The following is a 19,167-nucleotide window of genomic DNA, read 5'->3' as shown; positions in this document are numbered from 1 at the left end:
TGTCCCCTCACAACCCCGGATGTCCTCTCACACCCCAGATGTCCCCTCACAACCCCGGATGTCCCCTCACAACCCCAGATGTCCCCTCACAACCCCGGATGTCCCCTCACACCCCAGATGTCCCCTCACACCCGGATGTCCCCTCACAACCCCGGATGTCCCCTCACAACCCCGGATGTCCTCTCACACCCCGGATGTCCCCTCACACCCCGGATGTCCCCTCACACCCCGGATGTCCTCTCACACCCCAGATGTCCCCTCACACCCGGATGTCCCCTCACAACCCCGGATGTCCCCTCACACCCAGATGTCCCCTCACAACCCCGGATGTCCCCTCACACCCGGCTGTCCCCTCACAATCCCGGATGTCCCCTCACACCCCAGATGTCCTCTCACACCCGGGTGTCCCCTCACAACCCTGGATGTCCCCTCACACCCGGGTGTCCCCTCACACCCCTGGATGTCCCCTCACACCCGGGTGTCCCCTCACACCCCAGATGTCCTCTCACACCGGATGTCCCCTCACAACCCCGGATGTCCTCTCACAACCCCGGATGTCCTCTCACACCCCAGATGTCCCCTCACAACCCCGGGTGTCCCTCACAACCCTGGATGTCCCCTCACAACCCCGGATGTCCTCTCACACCCCAGATGTCCCCTCACAACCCTGGGTGTCCCCTCACACCCGGATGTCCCCTCACAACCCCGGATGTCCCCTCACACCCAGATGTCCCCTCACACCCAGATGTCCCCTCACACACGGGTGTCCCCTCACAACCCCGGATGTCCCCTCACACCCGGATGTCCCCTCACACCCAGATGTCCCCTCACAACCCCGGATGTCCCCTCACACCCAGATGTCCCCTCACACCCAGATGTCCCCTCACACACGGGTGTCCCCTCACAACCCGGATGTCCCCTCACACCCCGGATGTCCTCTCACACCCCGGATGTCCCCTCACACCCGGATGTCCCCTCACACCCAGATGTCCCCTCACAACCCCGGATGTCCCCTCACACCCGGCTGTCCCCTCACAACCCCGGATGTCCCCTCACACCCCAGATGTCCTCTCACACCCGGATGTCCCCTCACAACCCTGGATGTCCCCTCACACCCGGGTGTCCCCTCACACCCCAGATGTCCTCTCACACCCGGATGTCCCCTCACAACCCCAGGTGTCCCCTCACAACCCTGGATGTCCCCTCACAACCCTGGATGTCCTCTCACACCCCAGATGTCCCCTCACAACCCCAGGTGTCCCCTCACAACCTTGGATGTCCCCTCACAACCCCGGATGTCCCCTCACACCCGGATGTCCCCTCACACCCGGATGTCCCCTCACACCACAGATGTCCCCTCAGACCCCGGATGTTCCCTTCACACCCAGATGTCCCCTCACAACCCCGGATGTCCCCCTGCACTGGGACCGACCTCCGCCAGGCCCGAGGGAAGCAGCCCTCCCAGTGTCAGAGGACCCGCCCCCCCAAGTCCCTTCCCCTCAGGTCCCCTGATGCCCCCTTGCGGTCCCTGAGGACGCGACGGTTCACGCGTCAGACGGGTCCCCCCCCCGCCGTCGCCCGCAGGGGCGTCTGAGGGAAAGGGGAGCCCCGGGGGGGGGGGGGGGGGACAGCGGCAGCTCGCGGCGCGGCCGGGGGCGGGGGCGGGGGCGGGGTGGGGGGCGGCTTCTGGGACCAGGCGACGGGCCTGGTGAGCCCCCGCTGTCCCGCCGTCCCCAGAGCCGAGGGCCGGCGGCGACCCCGTGTCCTCCCAGCGTCCCTTGCGGCAGCGGGAGGCCAGGGTCGTGTTGAGGTCACCGGGGAAACCGGGAGGCCGCGGGCTTCCCTTCCAGAAGCCTCCGAAGAGAGGTGCCGGGGCGCCCGGGGCTTGTGCAGGGGCGCGATGCCCGAGGCACCGGAGCCAGCTGGGGCCACGTCGGGGGGCGGGGGCGGCTGCCGCCAAGACCGGGGAGCAAGAAGACGGGGCCGGGTCGCGGGCGACTCGGGCGAGCCGCCGTCCTCCGCCGTTGTGGCGGTGACAGTGGCCGACGGCCCGCGGGGACCCCCCGCCTGGCACGGCTGCCTCCCCCCCGCTCCCCCCTGCGAAGGAGGGCCGGCGGGGACGGCGGGGTGGCCGCACGGGGCCCAAGGGCTGCCGGCTGGGGTCGCCCCGCTCCCGCTCCCGCTCCCGCTCCCGCGCCTCGGCTGAGCCAGGGGCCGGAGGCTTCTGGAGAGGGGGGCGCACCCCGCCTGCCGAGGCGAGGACCCCGGAGGGGAGGCCCGAGGCCGCCCGGTTTCGCTGCTTCGCCCTAACCGCGTTGTCCCCGCGCCCACACTGCTGGGGGGGGGGGGGGGGGGAAAGGCGCGCTCTGCGACCGTAACGCCCCTGCGTCGTGTGCAACCCTGGCCACCGACTACCCCTGAAGTGGGGAGGAGACAGATGGCAGAAGAGGAGAGTCGCCGAGTCCGTCATATCTCGGAAAGGAAGGACACGCAGCCCCGCACCAGGGACCTCATCTCTGCGACCCGACGGGAGGCCGTGGCCTGCTCTCACGACCCTGCCCTCCGCCAGCCCCTCGTCAGGCTGCACCTCCACCTGGTGCGGCGACCTAGACGGCCATCCCGGGGGACTCCGAGCTCCCGCTGACCCCGCCGGCCTCGGGCCACCGCCGTCTTCGCCGACCGGCTCCCCCGGGCATGGGACTCCTGGGAGGGGCTGCGGTCACATCCGTCTTCCTTCCTGCCCCCGCCGTGTACCGGCCGAACTACGTCCCCTCGTCCCCTCGGTAATCGGAAAGTCAGACCCCAGCTCTTCTCGAACCCGCCGGGTGACTTGGACACGTTGCTTAATGTGCCCGTGACTCAGCGTCTTTGCTGGAGAAATGGGAGTAACCCTTGCCAGATGTGTCATAGGAAACTTCGAGAGCTCACCGGTGCAGGCTGGAGGTGCGGAAGCGGGCAGGTGTGACCGGGCCTATGGGGAGTGTGGCCTACCTGCTCCTGGCAATTTCCCCGGGCTCAAGGTCAATCCCCTTTCCCTTGATGATGGCGCATGGCTAGGCACACCCCACTTTACGGCCCATGTCACCCAGTCCCTAATGGGCAGCTCAGATCGCATGGTCGTGTGGCACCCCCCCCCCTCCGTCTGATGTACAGTTTGAATTGTGCCCGGTGGCAAGCCAAAACTTGCATCTCAAAGACTCGCCATTTATTTTTTCAGGTGACATGGCTTTGCTCCAAAACCCGGGACCCCCCCCCCCCATCTCTCTCTTCCATTAGTGCTTGCCAGGACCAGGAGGCAGAGGAGCAGGACAGAATGGGGTTCCCGCTTCCGCTCTGGGACCCCCCCACAGCAGTCCCGAACTTCTTGCCTCTGGACTCCTTTTAAGAGAAAAAACTCTTGATTACGTCACTGTTCTTCCCTGTTGCCGTTACTTGAAGTAAAAGGCAATTACCTAATTGATACCCTCGTCCGGATGTCTGTCTTCTTCCTGTCGTTACGGTCATCAAGGCATAAAGATTTGTCCTCCACTTTGCAGGGGATATCTTGACATTCCCGGACCACTGAACTCCCGAAATTTCACCAAGTCCTGGGCTCCACGGCCTATTGGCATGAAGCTATCATCCGGTGGAATGGTGTGAGACCCTGAGGCGTGCCGAGACGGTCAGAATCTGTGTGGACCAAACTGGGATGGAAAACAGGAGACGATCTGACCCCGCGGCATGAAGGCAGGGGCACACTGCTGGTCTGGCCACAGGACAGCGCGCTGCTCTGAGGCGGGGCGCGTCGCGTCCATGAGACCCGTAGCTGTGTAACAAATGTGCCGACCTGCTCCAGGAAGGACACCACATCTCGAAGGACAGCCGCGGTTGGAGTCGTGTCTTTTGAACTTGCAAGCACACTGTCAATCACCGACGCCCCTCCACCTCCTGCGCGGGCGGGGGGAGGATGAGAATGACAGGAACCTCGCTGTCTGTGTCCTTCAGGTCTTGGGCGGTGGCATGCCCGTCTGTGACTTCTCTGGCCACAAAGCTCTGCTTGCGGTCTATTTAAGCAGGAGGTGGACCTGTAGGATTTTCTTTTCTTTTTTTTTTTAATGTGTATTTATTTTTGAGAGAGAGAGAGAGAGACAGCGTGAACAGAGGAGGGGCAGAGAGAGAGGGAGACACGGAATCAGAAGCAGGCTCCAGGCTCCCAGTTGTCAGCACAGAGCCTGACGCGGGGCTGGAATCCACGAACTGCGAGATGGTGACCTGAGCTGAAGCTGGACGCTTAACTGACTGAGCCACCCAGGCACCCCGGACTTGTAGGATTTTCAATCCGTTCTTCCTTCTTTCCATTCATTCCTTCATTCATTTGGCAAATAAGTACTGAGTGCCAAGTATATGCCAGGCACTCGTAAGGTGCTCAGAATACGGTGGGCAGACAGAGCAGACAAGAATCTACCCCCATGGAGCTTACAGGCTATTGAGAGCCGACAGTCAATGGGAAAAAATGAGACATATAATACGTCAGACACAATAACACCAATGATAGGGACAAAGAATGCTGGGTGTCCCCTGCCCCCACGACCACAGGATGGGACCTTCCCTGTAAAGAGAGTAATTGCAGATTAAATTAGTTCGGATGAGGACACAGAGACGAGGGTGGGCACCTAATCCAGTATGACAGGTGTCCTCATAAAAAGGGAGGAAGCGGGAGCCGAGGGTTAGGAAGGCAGCGTGAGGACACAGGGGAGGACGAGCCGGGGGTAGCCTGGGCCGGATCCTCGTTCACAGCCTCGGGAGGAACCAGCCCTGCCCGCCCGAAAGACTTGGGGGCTCCGATTTCCAGAACTGTGGGACAACGAATTTCTGTCGTGTTAAGCCACCCAGTTTGTGTTCCTTTCTTACTAATACAGGCTCCAGTCCACAACCTCACCTTTTCCACCAGGCACCCGCCTTCTGCCCAGATTCCAAGGGGCCGTGCCAGCCGGGAGCTCCTGGGCCGGGAGACGGGGCTTGGTTTGCCCAATTCTGCTTTGCTCTAGACGAGGACCGGCAGGAACTCCCCCCAGGGAAATGGTCCTGTTGCGGGTGGAGGCTGACACCTGTAGCAGAAGCGTGAACGCGCGGCCTAGTCTCAGAGGAAAGCGGGGTCTCTGCTCAACGGCTGACCCGGGGCCCTCCCTCCTCTTTCACTGCCTCTGTCTGGACTGACCCTGTCTGTCCCTCGGGCTCACTCACTGCCCTCCACCGGGCCCCTGCCCACAGCCTGGGTCGGTCCAGGGCACCCCCTCCCTGTGCTTGGCCGCCCCGCCACGAGGCCTTGGCACCGGGCGCGCCTCGTGACACACATTCTCCTCCACTCTGGAGGCCGGAGAACAATGGCTCCCTCTTGCCTCCCGAGCGGGTTCCTGTGCCGGGTACAGTCCCAAGTAAGGCTGAGGGTGCGCGCCGGCAGTGCAGGAGCAGCGGGGGGCCGGGGCGGGGGGGGGGGGGGGGGGGGGGTGGCAGGCTGGGTGCGGCAGCCCCTTCCGTTCCCACCACCCCAGAGGGTCAGCGTTTGCTTGTCTGAGAAGCTGGCCTGGGGGGGGGGGGGGGAACACTTTGGGAAGGGGTACTCAGGAAGCCAGTCCCATGAGAGCTTCCGTGGTGGGTGGCCGCTGTGTCTTTCCTGCGGCATCAACCCTCCTAAGCCCTTAGCAAACACCGAGACGCCCTCCTGCAGACCCACAGCGGGCCAGCTTTGCCCTGTACGCGCTCCTTCACTTAAACCCCACGGCGTCTGGGCGGTGGTCGTCAGGCAGGAGACCTCGAGGGGCGGGGACCGGCCCAAGGGGGGTGGGATCCCAGAACCTTCTGCTCCCAAGCCCCCCATCTTCCCACTGTGCCCTGCTTCCCAGCAGGGCTCTCCTCCCTGGGTGTTGGGCGACAGTGGCTTCAGCGCCCTCCCCCTGCAGAAAGCAGGAAGCCCTTGGTGGTGCACTTGGCTTAGGTGCTGAGGGAGAGGACTTGGGGCCCGTGGGGCAGCCAGGGCTCAGGGCCAAGGTAGCGATAGGGACACCAATAACCGATATCGCCTGGGATCGCTTCCGGGGTGCTCGCCACCAGCCAGGCACCAGGCTCATGCTCCGTGTACCCCGCCGCTACCCCCCCAGACGGGGGCCCTCAGGGATCTCTCTTACAGGTGTGGCTCAGCACGCTGGCCCAGGTTACACCCTGGGACGCCTGAGGGCTGGGTCTGTCCCCCCCTCCCCCCCCCCCCCCCCCCCCCCCCCCCCCGGCATTCCCAGGTCTCCTTCCTTCTCCTCATCCATCCTGGAACGTGCAGGTGACTGCAACGCCCCTGCTCACAGCTTCTGCCAGCCGGCACCCACGGAGAACCAGCGCCGGCCAGTGCCTCCGCTCCCGGAATCCACCTTGCTTATTCACCTGAGGGCATCCGGCACCTAAAGAAGGGTGGGACCTTTCGAATGAAGGACTTCTCGTGTTTTCTTCACCGTCCGAAGTCTCATCGTTACGCTTGAGTTCGGATGATGTGCCAGCCACCCCCTCCCCCCAGGATACTGGCTGTCACTTTGGGACTTCTGGGTGGAGATCCAACCTTTAGTTAAAAAACAAATTCGGATTTTGGTGGGAGGCTATGTCAGTTTCCTATGGCTGCTGTAATAAACGGCCACAGACTGGGTGGCTTAAAACCATGGGAGTGCATGGCTCCACAGTCCTGGGGCCCGGGAGTCGGAATAGAGGTGGCAGCAGGATCTTCCTTGCATGTCTGGTGACTGCCAGCACTCCCTGGCTTGTGGACCGCTCGCCCCTCTCTCTGCCGCCCTCTCCACACCGCCTTCCCCCTGCGTGGGTTCTGTGTCTGAGTCCAAACTTCCCTCTTTGCATATGGACACCGGCCATCGGGTCAGGGCCACCCTAATGACCGCGTCTTATCTTGCAAAGACCCTATTTCCAAATAAGGTCGTATTCAAAGGGTCCGGGGGTTGGGACACCCACATGCCTCTTCTGGGGCACACAGTTCAGCCCGTAACAGGGGTGGTTCCTTAGTCACATATGACATGCTTGCCCTGGGATTTAGATGGGACTCTGGAAGTCCCCAAAGACTTATAGATCTGCCGAATGTTATTAATCTAGATGTGACTTGTCATTAACTAAACACCAATTTCTGAGGTGACAGGCAAGCTTCTTTTTTAAGGAATGAATCATTAAGGCGGGACTTGGAACTTTCCCCACCCAAATGGTGAATCACTTGAATTCCACTCGCTTGAATCTCCCGTCGGGATTTTCTTTAATTTTTTTTAATGTTTCTTTATTTTTGAGACAGAGAGAGACAGAGCATGAGCGGAGGAGGGACAGAGAGAGAGGGAGACACAGAATCCGAAGCAGCTCCAGGCTCCGAGCTGTCAGCACAGAGCCCGACGCGGGGCTCGAAATCACGAGCTGTGAGATCATGACCTGAGCTGAAGTCGGCTGCTTAACCGCTTAACCGCTTAACCGACTGAGCCACCCAGGTGCCCCACCTGTTGGGATTTTCAAAGGCTCTGCTAACCTCGGCTCTCCCTGGACCTTCACTCCTAGAAGAACTCCCTCTTCCTGGACCCTCTGCGGCAGAAGACTAAGCACGGAAAACGTGTCCTGCCTTCACAGGCCTGAATATCGGGTGGATTTTCTCCCGCAGACGGGGACGTTTTCCATTTTATTGTTTGTTCTGCCGTCCAGCTCAGGACGGCAAGAAATGACCTCAAGAAGGTAAGTTTCTCCTGGCTCCCCTGTCCCATCAGCAAAGGCCCCCAAGATCCAGATGATCTCCCACTGGTTATTGCTGCCAAGGACCCCAGGCCGAGCCTCGCCAGGTCTCCCAGTTTTTCAAAAGAAGGCGAATCTGCAGGTGTTTTTGCCTGTTCGACTTGCCCCAGCGCTGGTCTTCAGCCTTCCCCCAGCGCTGACCCGGAGGTCCCAGCAGGTCCTGCCCCTGCCCCGCCTTGGCCTTTGGAGAGGTCCCCATCCCGCCCCGCCTCCTGGGGGTCCCCCCCCCGCCCCTGCCAGAGGCCAGGGTGGGGCGAAGTGCTTGGAGGAAGCCCCATCTTCCTCTATTTCCAGGAAAGGGGAGGAGGCATCCAGGGGCTGGGGTGCCCTGACCCCAGCAGGATCTTCTCCAGCCACCAGAGCAGGCTCAAGAGGGGCCGGGGTTGGAAGACAGGGCCCAGGGGAGCCCCCGCAAGAGGAGGCGGCAAGAGTGGAAGGGTGGCACGATTTCCCAGGCCAAGCCGTGACCCACTGTCCCAATGCCTGGTAGGAAGTGTCACCCCCCCACACACACACACACCATCATGCCTATTCTCTCTCAGCATCCTCAGCCATCCTCAGAACTGTCTTTCCAGATACAGGTGAGGCCTTCTGCCAGCTCCCGCCCCATCTCACGTGGACAGAGTACCTGGCAGGCAGCAGGTGGAGACCACTCAGGTTGCCCCTTGAGGACCCAACCCCACAGGGTCACCTGCAGGCCATACCTGGGAGCAGGGAGGTCTCTGGCCTGCTGGGTTAGGAACTGCCCTTTGGTCTGTGCCCGCCACCCAGCCCGCCACCTCTACCCAGTGGGAGAACCGCCACTCCTTCCTGGATCTGCGATGCCAGCCTCCCAGCAACCCTTCTGAGGTGTCGGCCTGGTCGGCTCTCTTCACCCTCAGGGGCGGACCCAGCCCCATTCTTCTCCCCACACTAACCCCGCTTTGTAGCCCAAAGAGCACCTGACCCAGGGTCGATGCCTGGTCAATAAATGACCTGCGTGGCCCGAACCAGTATGCTCTGTCACATTATAGAACTTTGCACATGCTGTTCCATCTCTCTGCAATGCCCTTCCTTCTAGAGAACTCCTGCTCATCCCTCAAGGCCTCTGTCAGATGCCCCTTCCTCCAGGCACTGCTTCCTTCAAGTGGCGGCATCTTTGCACGTTCCCTGTCACAGGAACCGTGGATTCACTGTGGTGGCATGCCGCATGGCCCCTGCCACTCATCTGCCATTGTATGAGGGCAGGGGTGGGGGGACTTGGGGGGGGCGGGGGAACTTGGAGGGCTGCTGAAGGGTCTCTTTTATGCAGTGGCCCAGTACTTGTTAGTAAACCCAAAAAAATGCACACAAGGTGGGAGCAGAAAAGTAAGGCAGCGAAATCTCTCCCTGCCCCCACTCCCGTCTCATGGGCTGACACGGAGGCCCGGCGAGGGGGCACTTGCCCGGGGTGGCTCCGTGAGGAGTTGGTGGAGCCAGGCCGGACATGGATTCTCACTCACGGTCGGGAGGAGGCCACCAGCTCTGCTCCCACTGCCTTTCCCACTGGGGCCCCTGGGGCCCATGGGACGGGCTGGGCGCTGGCCGGCCAGCTGAGTTCTTCAGGAGGCCTGGGGCCGATGCGGACTCCACTGGCAGCAGCCAAGAGCTAGGAGCCGGGCCCGGTGTGGCAGAGGCCATCCTGGTGGGAGCCTTGTGCCCCGGGAGGCCTGGGGGGGGGGGGGGGGGGGAGTGGGTGCCTCGGAGGGAGCTGGAACAGCAGGGTGCCAGCTCTGTCCCCAGTTCGGGCTGCAGCTTGGCCACTGCGGGGATGGCTGGGCCTCCTGCTCAAAGACCTCAGTGGGGCCTTAAAAAGCCGCCCTCAGCCCCTCTCCGGTCGGGGCTTCCTCCCGAGGGGGAGGAAGAGGGTGAACAAGGTGACAGGGACCACAGAGGTCTCACTGCCTCTCACCCACCCCTTTCAGGGGTTCCCACGCGACCGCTCCCTAACCCCTCCCTTACTGGGTGGCTTTGGGCTCCAACCAGCCTGAAGAATGTGCAGGTGCCTGAGGCCAGGGGTAGGGGCCACTCCACTCCCAAGGCTCCTCCCCCTCATCATCGATTCCATAGCCTTCCCAAGCTCCAGTCCAAGGGTTGGTTGGGGCAGGGCAGGCTGAGGGTCCCTAGATGATGGCCCTGGGCAAGTGGTAGTGGAAGGATCAGGCCTGGGAGGGAGCCAAGAGATGGCCTTCCTCCTGGCCTGCCATTAACCAGCTCGGGTTCACCCCTCATCCCCTCCATCAGATGGGTGAGAACCACTAGATTAGGGTCCCAATGCTAGATCCCCCCATCAATTAGCACAGCAAACTCCCTGGAGGAACTTTGGCAACACAGATGCCTGCCCCCCCCCCTTAGAGTCTGACTTTGGGGGTGAGGGTGGGGCCCAGGGATCGGCATGCAAAGATGCTGCCAGGTGACCCTGAAAGGTGTCCGGGTGAGAAGCCCTGAGCCACATGGCCCCTGATGGCTTTTCCTGATCAACGTCTCTCCTGCTCTGGTCTGCAAAGTCACCAGTCAGCCCTGGAGGCCGCTCTGCAGACCCGCTGCTACAGAGCCTTGTGCCCAGGGCAGGCTGCTGGGCAGGGCCGCGCGAGAGGGCTGAGTGGCTTCCCCCTGGTGGTCCTGAAGTGCACGTGGGTAACTCCCTCCCTCCACTGATCCTTGTTATAAGCTGGTTTGTGTCCCTCCCACAAAAGATATGTGTGAGCCTGACCCCCGGTACCCCAGAATGTGAACTGATTGGGAACTAGGGTCTTTACAGATGAAATTAGTTAAGATAAGATTACAGTGCATCCTAATCTCATGACTGGTGTCCTTACAAAAAGGGGACATTTGGACATAGACATAGGGAGAATCCCATGGAGAGTGGGGGCAGAGTTGGGGACTCTCAGTTTTAGGCTCTGCTGGACAGTGGGGGACAGAGGCAAGCCCCAGCAGAGGGGGACACTGTGTGTCCCCTCACCAAGGAGGGGACCCTAGCAAGGCCACGCATCTAGGACCGGGTGAGGCCGCTGAGGGCATGGAATATGCCTGCAGACCAGGGGAGGGGCACCTTCTAGGAAGAGAAAAGGAGGGTGCTTTGTAGACAGCCCTGGAGGATGGGTGGGTGGGGGTGGCGGCAGGTGGAACCATCCAGTGAGAGGTGCAGAGGTTGGGGGGGGGGGGGTGGTGAGGCAGGTAAGAGTCAAGAACAATAACCAGTACTGCTTACTAGAGCTGCAGGGGTGAGGGCTGGGGCAGGGAAGAGAGTTGGAGGTGTTGAGATCCAGCCGGTGTTGGCATTTCCCGGTCTGAAGGTCGAGGATGAAATCTGACTGGTGATACCGCTGGGGCATTCGACTGCACGAGTGTCCCGGGAGCCACGGGTGTGGCTGACCTTCCTGTGGGGCCCGGAGCCCCAGAGCGGCTCAAGGGCAGTTGAGGCTGGGACGAGGAGAGGCCCTCAGAAGAGGGGCGGGTGGGAGCCTCGGGGCTCAAGGCCGCTGGAGACCCAACCTCCCCCCCCTCCCCCCAGGTGGGATGTGCACAGGCTGGGGGCTACTCGGCTGGCAACCCGGACGCCCCCTCTTCGCGGGCGCGGGCAGCAGATGGCGCTGCCGGGCTGCCGTCGGCCCTCGCGGCTCCGGGAGCGCGAGGAGGGTGGCCCGCGGGGCCAGATCCGAGCCCGAGGCCCAGAGGAACGCACGCTGCGACCCCGGGTCTGAAAGGCACCCTCTGGGGGGACGCTCGCCGCCCTGCCCAGCAGGTGTTCGGCCACCCGGGGCCAGGACTGGAGCGCGGGGTGGGGGCGCGCGGGCCTCGGGCTCCCACGCCGAGCAGGTGCTCTGCGCGCCAGCCCTGCGCTCTTAGCGGGCCGACGAGGGCGCGCGGAGGCGGGGGCGGGGGCGGGGGGGGGGAGCCCTGGGAGCACCCGCGCGGCGCTTTGAGGATGAAGGGCGCCGCGGCCGGCCTGGCGGGCGGGCGTCCAGGAGTGGGCGCGGCCCTTCCCGGCGTGAGCTCATCGCGGGCGGCGCGGCGCCCCCACCGCGCACAACCTCTCGACCCTCGGAGCCCGGGGCTGCGGGGGGCAGTGCGGGCGCGGGGAGGGGGGGGGGTGGGATCGGGCCTCTAGGGAGGAGGACCCGGGGGCCGGAGTGCGGTGGGGGCGCTCCCGGGGGAGCCCAGGACCAGAGGCCGGCTGCTCCCGCGCCAGCTGCCAGGCCCCGAGCGGCCCTTCACCTGGGCTGACGTCACCGTTCATCCCAGCGGCCCCGCCCGCGCCGCCGGGGCCGCTCCCGTCCTCCCCCTGGCGGAGCGGCTGCCCCCTTCTCCAACTGGGTCCTCGGCTTCGGGGAGGGTGGGGCAGCCAACCACCTGCCGGGAGAGGTGAGGGCCGAGCGCCGCCTCCCCCACCCCAGCCTGCCCCTCCTGCAGTTTCCCGTTAGGGCCCACTTGTGGAGAAGGGCCTGATCTGCTGCGCCTGCGACGTCCCCTCGTTCTTTATCAGCCCTAACGCCTGCCACCCGGCCACCAGCCTGCCCACGCTCCTCCCCAAGGCTGACCACCAACAGATCGGGAGCAGAGAGGGGCGGGCGCGTGGCGGGGGGTGTCCTGGGGCAGGAACCTGGGCAGAGATCACGGGGAGGGGCGGGAGTGCAGAGAGCAGGCCCTGGGTTTCTCCCTTCCACCTCTGGGCCTCACTGTGGGGGTTCAGCCCTGCAGGCCTGTGGTTCCCCGTCTTGGACTAAGTCCCCAGACCCTCCAAATAAACAGGTGGAAGAGAGAAAAGATCGCCGCTCGGCATCAGCCCAGCATGGCCTTGGACAGGTCCTCCTGCCTCTGAGCCCAGAGCACGTTGGGGCTCCACCTTGCAAGCACGGGACGCCTAGTGGAGCCCCCTCCTGGGCAGACTAGTTCAGTCCCTGGGAGCTGTGTGAGGGGTGCTGGAAGGGGCTCCTGGGTCAGGGGCTAAACTGGAGAGGGGGCTGAGGAAGGAGGGGCACGGAATCCCGTCCCGTTAGGCATCAAGAGGGTCCAACTCTCCACCTGGGACAGGCAGCGGGGGCTGTGGCCCTCGGTCGCCACCCCCGCCCTGGGCCGGCAGGGTTCTTGACTCCACCCTTCTTCCCCAGCTGCTTCTGTGCGCAAACACCCCCTTAGACAGGCTGGGTGGGGGTGGGGCGCTCTAGGACCCGGCTTTGTCTTCCTCCTCTTGGCTTCGGGCGCTCTGGCCTTTTCTCCCCTCTACCGGCTCCAGGAGTCCGGCCCCCTCCCCCTTCTCTTCCCCCACTTCTATTTCAAGCTCTCCTTGGCTATTTATAGCTACGTCCGCCAATTGCGTCAGGCTGAGTCTGGCTCCCGCCGGCCCCAAGCCAAGGGCGCCACCACCCCCGCCTGGGCAGCTACCTGGCCTGCTGGGCCCCGGGCTGCCCCAGGTGTGCGTGAGTGCCCCGGGGTGTGGCGGATCCCACCTTGGGCGCGGCATCACCCGAGGCAGGCTTGGGGGAGACAGCCCCTTCATTCGAGATGGGGGCAGGGGTGGTGGCGGCAAGGGGGCAACTTTCCCTTCGGTCCTCAGAACTACCCCTCTGGGCTGCCTTGAGGAAAGGCCTTTGCCGCTCTGGTTTCACCTTTGGTGTTTGCAAAGAAAAGGGGTGCAGCCTCCCACCGGGCTGCACAGGGCAGCCCGCCGTGGCCTCTGCCTCTTCCCTCCGGAATGAAGGCCCCTCGTCCGAACGCCAGTGTGTTCTAGTCCCGTCCGATTTACTGGGGTCCCGCGCCGCCCACCGCTCTTCTTCCTGAGGCCCCGCCCCCCAGCCCTTCCCTTCCCCTGGTGCTCCCCAGGAACACGGTCCTTGGAAGATTTGCTCGGTTTGGAAAGGCTAGAGGGGCTCTCTCCAGGCACCTGCCCGGTTAGCAAAGGCCTGCCCCTGGCATCACCCTGCCCTGTGGCCTGTGTGTGTTTTGGCAATGGGGCACTGTCCTTCCCCAGCCCACCAAGGCTTCCTCAGGTTCTGGGCACTGGCCCCTGCATCTCAGCCTGGTGCCCTCCTGCCTGCCTGCCTCGGGTCTGTCCTCTGGGGAACCACTCCTGTCCCCTTGCCTTCATCAAGCTATCGGCACCCTTGTCAAAGCCTGGCCACTCCTTCAGAGATGACCTTCTATCTGGAGACACCCCCAACCCCAGGGCGGGGAGGAGGCCCTGGGACTGTCTTGTCAGCCTAGCCACCGCCCCCCCCCCACCGAAGGCTGAGATTACTCTGGGGGGTTGGCTGAAGGAGCCCCTCCATGGAGGGAGAACTGTTTCCCGAGTGCTCATGCTAGGTGCACAAGACATGCCCTGTGAAGTTCCACTGGCAGTCGGCCTGTCTGTCCAGCACCCCTTTCTGGAGAATGGGACACCCAACTGCCAGTTTCCATTTTTTTAAGAGTTTATTTATCTTGAGAGAGACAGAAAGCTCGATTGGGAGGGGGCAGAGAGAGACAGGGGAGAGAGAGAGAGAGAGAGAGAGAATCCCAAGCAGGCTCTGAACCACAGAGCTGGATGCGGGGCTTGAACCCACAACCGTGAGATCACGACCCCAGCTGAAGTCAGACGCTTAACCGACTGAATCATCCAGGCGCCCCTGACAGTTTCCATTTTTTCTGACCCTTGGAGGCCCTGTGGCTTCTCAGGAAGGACCACTTTTCTGGAGAACAGGTCAACCTCCCAACACCCCCTCCCACGGGTATTCTGAGCCTCGCACTGCACCTCCCATTGGACCCATTGGCCAGAGGCAGTCAGCTTCCGCCCCGCTGGAGCATGCAGCCCCACCCCCACCCTTTCTCTGTGGTCTGGCTGCATTGTCCCCTCTACACATGGCTCCAAATCCAATCTGGCTTTCAGAGGCCAGCCCCCCACCTTCCTGAGAACCAGTGGCTTCAAGCTTCCCCTCCTCTAAGCCCCTCAGGTCTGAACCTCAGAAGCAGGGTCTGAGCTGGAAGGGGCCTGAGGCGCCACTGAGGCTGGCCCCATTCAGGACACCTCCAGGGACTGCTAGCTGGGATGAGTGGCACCCAGAGATCAGGAAACAGCCTACCCCGACTCTGTCCCAACTCTGGGGGACGTCGGAATGTCAGTTCCCTTTGCTAAAACACAAAATTCGACTGGATAAATTTGAAGGTGGAATCAGCTTTATACAAAGATTCACGAATTGGGCAACACCCCACCTAGCAGGTAGAAAGAAGCTCTGAGGAGTTGTATAGAATGGAAGGTTTTTCTGGGCAGAAGGGCTGGAGGGGACAAGGAGGTTGAACGAGTGGATTGTTTCAGGAAGGGAGGGGTCTGATCCGGCAGATGACCTCACTGGTGCTGACCAGGAAATTCCAGACTGAGTTCACTCCTGGGAGGGGCTGAAAGTGCAGTTGGGTTAGATGTTAAGTCTTGTTTGCTGGTTGGGAGCTTAGCACAGGTGACTCCATTTTGGGCCGGTTGTCTCTCTTCTAACACCTCCTTGGGCCTCGGGGAGGGTTGAACTGGGTCTATACGGTAGTCTCCGGCTCTGAGCTGTGGGTTTTACACTGGACACTTACTGCCCATCTTCTATAAGCAAGGACTAGGAGCCTGCATACAATCTGGCGGTAGAATGAAGGTTAGCACCCAGCTCTAATATCAGGTAGACCAGCAGAAGTGCACCGTGTCATGTTACTACTCACCTACCTTCTTTCCCTCCTTCTTGCTGCCTCCGTTTACCCATCCGTCAACCTGCTGTCCACCCATCCGTCTTCCCTTTTACCCATCCATCCGTACATCTACACACTCATCTATCCAACCACCCATATACCCCTATTCACCCATCTGCCCAACCATTTAACCCACCCACCCATCCACCCCTGTAGCATAAGTGCCCGATGAGTAGCTTTTCTGATTGTTAATCTAAGTGCCTGGCATTAAGCCTTTCACTGCCGAGGCAGTCACTTCAGAGACACCCATCTCACATAAGCACGTTGCCAGCTACCCAACTCGATAAAGAGCCAGAGCCAGGCCGCCCCACCCGTGAAATTCCCTCTAGAAAGCCCTGGGTGACCTTGATAACTGACCACTCCAGAAACCCCAGCCGCCACCCTCAACCCCAAAAAGTTAGAGACGCTGCCTCCCTCTCTCCCCGTGACCTTGCCCTGTGGCCCCAGGTGTGTGTGTGCACCTGCCAGGACCTGTGAGCAGTAAGTGTCCCTCCAAGTGCCCCTATGGCTGCTGCTGAGGTGTGTCCTGTGGTCATCGTAGGGACTGGCAGGGCCGGTGTGGCCACAACCCTGGCCCCGTGGGGGCCACCAAGCAGTGCGGGCCAGGTGAGGGCCCCGGGTACCCCCGGCCGAAAGCATCACAACCCACAGGCCCAGACCCACACCAGTCTGGGCCTTTACTGACCAGTCAACTCACCCACCCAAGACCCATCAAGAGCCTGAAGCTCTTGACCTAGGGAGGCAGGGGAGCAAGAGGCAGAAACCGGCAGGATGCCCAGTGTTTACAGAAGACCCCTTGTGATGGGCACCGGGCCGTGTGGCCAGGAGCAGGTGGAGGCCAGCCCACCGGTGTTCCGGTCTGGCCTCACTACCTGCTTGGTTCAGCTCTTGGGCAGGTTGACCTCCCCTTGCCTGGTCAACTTGGCAAAAGGTGTCCCCCACCCCGCTTGAATTCTTATGCACCCCCCCCCCCCACCCAGTGTCCTCTGGCCTTCTGTGCCCCAGCCCCGGCCAGCCTGGGAGAGGCCCCATCACCCTGCCTCCTGTACCTGCAGGTGCTCTCCTGCCTTAGGGAGAGTGGGAGAGACCACGCGGTGCTTGAGACAGCTTTCTTCCAGTCCTGGTTTTATTGACTCCAAGGGGCTGCCAGACTTATAAATAGATGTTCTTGAGCTAAAAATAGCCTTGCTTTAGCGGCAGCCCAAGGCTTCTAGCTTTCAGCCTCTTGAGGGCTCCTAGGATGCTGGACTCAAGGACCCTGCCTCCTCTGGCAGCCCCCAGACAGGGGCCAGCTCAGCACCCCCCCCCCCACCTCCTGCTTCCTCTTCTCTCCCGGCTCCTGAAACACACGCATTCTGCACGCACACACGCGCACACGTGCTCACACGCACCCACGCGGGTCGGGCCCGTGTCACTGGCTTGGGCTCTCTGCTGCTTGGAAATTGGGAAGCGTCCCTAGGAATAAGCAGGCCAGGCCCGCGAGAAGGGTCCGATGCTCTGTGAGGTCACCGATCGGTCCGACCGCTCACCTGGACATGGGGAGATACGTTCCCGGGAAATAACCTGGAGCGATGCTTGGCAGAGTGAGCTCAGTACCCAGGGGCTGCTGTTATAGTGATGGCCAAGCGAGCGTTGGAGTGACCCAGAGGAGTCCTGTCTAAAAATCTGTCCCAGGAGAGCCCTGCCTGAACGGTCGGAGCTGTGGCTGTGACCACACAGGGTGGAGTAACCTCAACCCGGGCTGTCGCGGCTGACGGAGCCCAGAGCCGGCACTCGTCCCGCTGCAGTCAGCGCAGACACACGTAAGCCGCAGCAGCCCGGCCGCCCTGGTGGGAACCCAGTGGTTGGGGACGAACGTGGGTGAGTCGCACCGGTGCCTTCCACCAGATACCCGTGGGGGCCTTTGGTCCTTGTAGCACGCGTGTGTATTCCTTCAACAAATTATTTGAATAATAAATAAAAAGCTAGCTGCATCACGCTCTAGAGCTAGACCCCCATTTCTGTTGGGAAGGAAAGCCATCGTGTGGTGTGTCCATGGTGCGCCCGCTGGCATGCACACGAGGGCTGCAGGGAAGCGGCGAGCTACTCCAGGGGTTATGCCTGGGGAGTGGGATGGGAAGGGGTTGAGTTTTTACTGGACGTAGTTCTGAGGTGTTTAGATCTTCCCTGGGATGTGACCGCAAACAAGGGGGCGCTCCTCCGGCACGGCTCCCCCCCAGGCCCAAGCTGCCCTCTGGGTCAGGACCGTGAGCCCCGGGAAGTGGGTTTTGTGGGCCCATCCCCAGCACCGTGGTGTCGGACGCCTCCAGGGGCCGCTGCCCCATCTCTGCTCCACCCTCCACCAGCGTGAAGAAAGAGGCAACCAGAGGCATGGAGAAAACATCCATCTCAGGATTTATTACAACACGTCGTTTCCAAATACAAAAGAAGGGGACAGGTCGGGGAGCAGAGTGTGGCCGCGCTGGGGGACGGGCTCTGAGGCAGGGGCGGGCTGCCCAGTCCAGAGAGACCAGGAGCCATGCGGGGGACCTGCCACCTCTCCTCCGCTGGACTTTCCAGCAAATATTAGGAGGGGGCGGATCCAATGTGGGGCAACCCCCAATGCCAGGGCCGGGGGAGTGGGGGGGTGGGGAGGTATGGGGGAGGGGAGGAGGGCCGAGAGACTTGGGAGAGGGCTGGGGCCCGGCCCCCGCCCCGCCTTGGGCAGTGCGTGGAAGTGGCCGGGGAGGGACTTGTGCCAGGGCCCGGTCCCCCCAGGACAGGAGAGGGGGTGGCCGAGACAAGACCTCCCCCCAGTGCAGCTGCTTGCTTTGGGGTGACCCGTGCCTCAAGGGCAAGAGCCCCCCACACCTCAGGACAGAAGTCACAAGAGATGCTGGCCGCCCTGAGAAAGGGCAGAGGGAGGAAAGGACCGGGACCGCGGGACCTGCCTCCAGAGTTTTGGGGCCCAACCAGTGGCCCCAGACCACTGTCTCCTGGACAGCACGGGGGTGGGGGCGCGGAGGCGGGGACCAGTGCATCCTCCACACCCAGGGTCACCTCAGAAACCCAACGCGATAGACAGACAGAAGGCAAATTTACATAATCAATAATAATAATAATAAACCAATAATAATAAATACTTAAACCTCTAATCCATAGATTGCAAACACAACAATGATAGCTTATTTTCTTGGGGAATGGGGTGGGGACGGAGGGAACCGGAAAGGACTTTTGCTTAAAGAGGGGATGGCAGGTGCACAGAGCTGCAGGTCAACAGAAGAACAAACAGAAGAAACAGCCACAGAGGCCGCTGCCTGAGGACTCCGTCCCCCCCAGCCACCCCTCCTACCAAGCCCCTGGCCTCTTCCCAAGGTGACCAGCCCCCACCCCTAGACTCTAGGACATCTGAAGATTGGGGGTCATCTACTCCTGCCTCCAAAAGCCGTGGGTCCCTGTGACCTGACAGGGTGTGGGGCAGGGGGTGGCTGGAGTTTTTCCCTGCCTTTCCCACCAGGCTGGCCCACTCGGGCCAAAAAGCCCCCGGCACACCACGTGGAAGACCCCAGGGAGGCTACAGAGGTGAGTGCTCCCCAGGAAAGGGGAGTACAGGAGCTGCTCTTCTCCAAGGACCCCAAGGGGCAGGGGCAGGACTGGGGGCCACCTCTTGCACCT

The 19,167-nt window shown here is 62.1% G+C and overlaps 1 long non-coding RNA gene across 1 annotated transcript; it reads left to right on the top strand.

Annotated features, from left to right (window-relative positions):
- Window positions 1–2,357: 2,357 nt before the first annotated feature.
- Window positions 2,358–3,460, top strand: LOC122201136. Its single transcript, XR_006194097.1, has 2 exons — window positions 2,358–2,943; window positions 3,218–3,460. It is a non-coding gene; the product is annotated as an uncharacterized LOC122201136 (long non-coding RNA).
- Window positions 3,461–19,167: the final 15,707 nt, after the last annotated feature.

The sequence above is a fragment of the Panthera leo genome, chromosome D1 (genome assembly GCF_018350215.1).
Source record: "Panthera leo isolate Ple1 chromosome D1, P.leo_Ple1_pat1.1, whole genome shotgun sequence".
In the NCBI taxonomy this organism is placed as follows: domain Eukaryota; kingdom Metazoa; phylum Chordata; class Mammalia; order Carnivora; family Felidae; genus Panthera; species Panthera leo.
The sequence above is the reverse complement of the archived record's forward strand: the minus strand, read 5'-3'. Positions and strand labels throughout refer to the sequence as shown.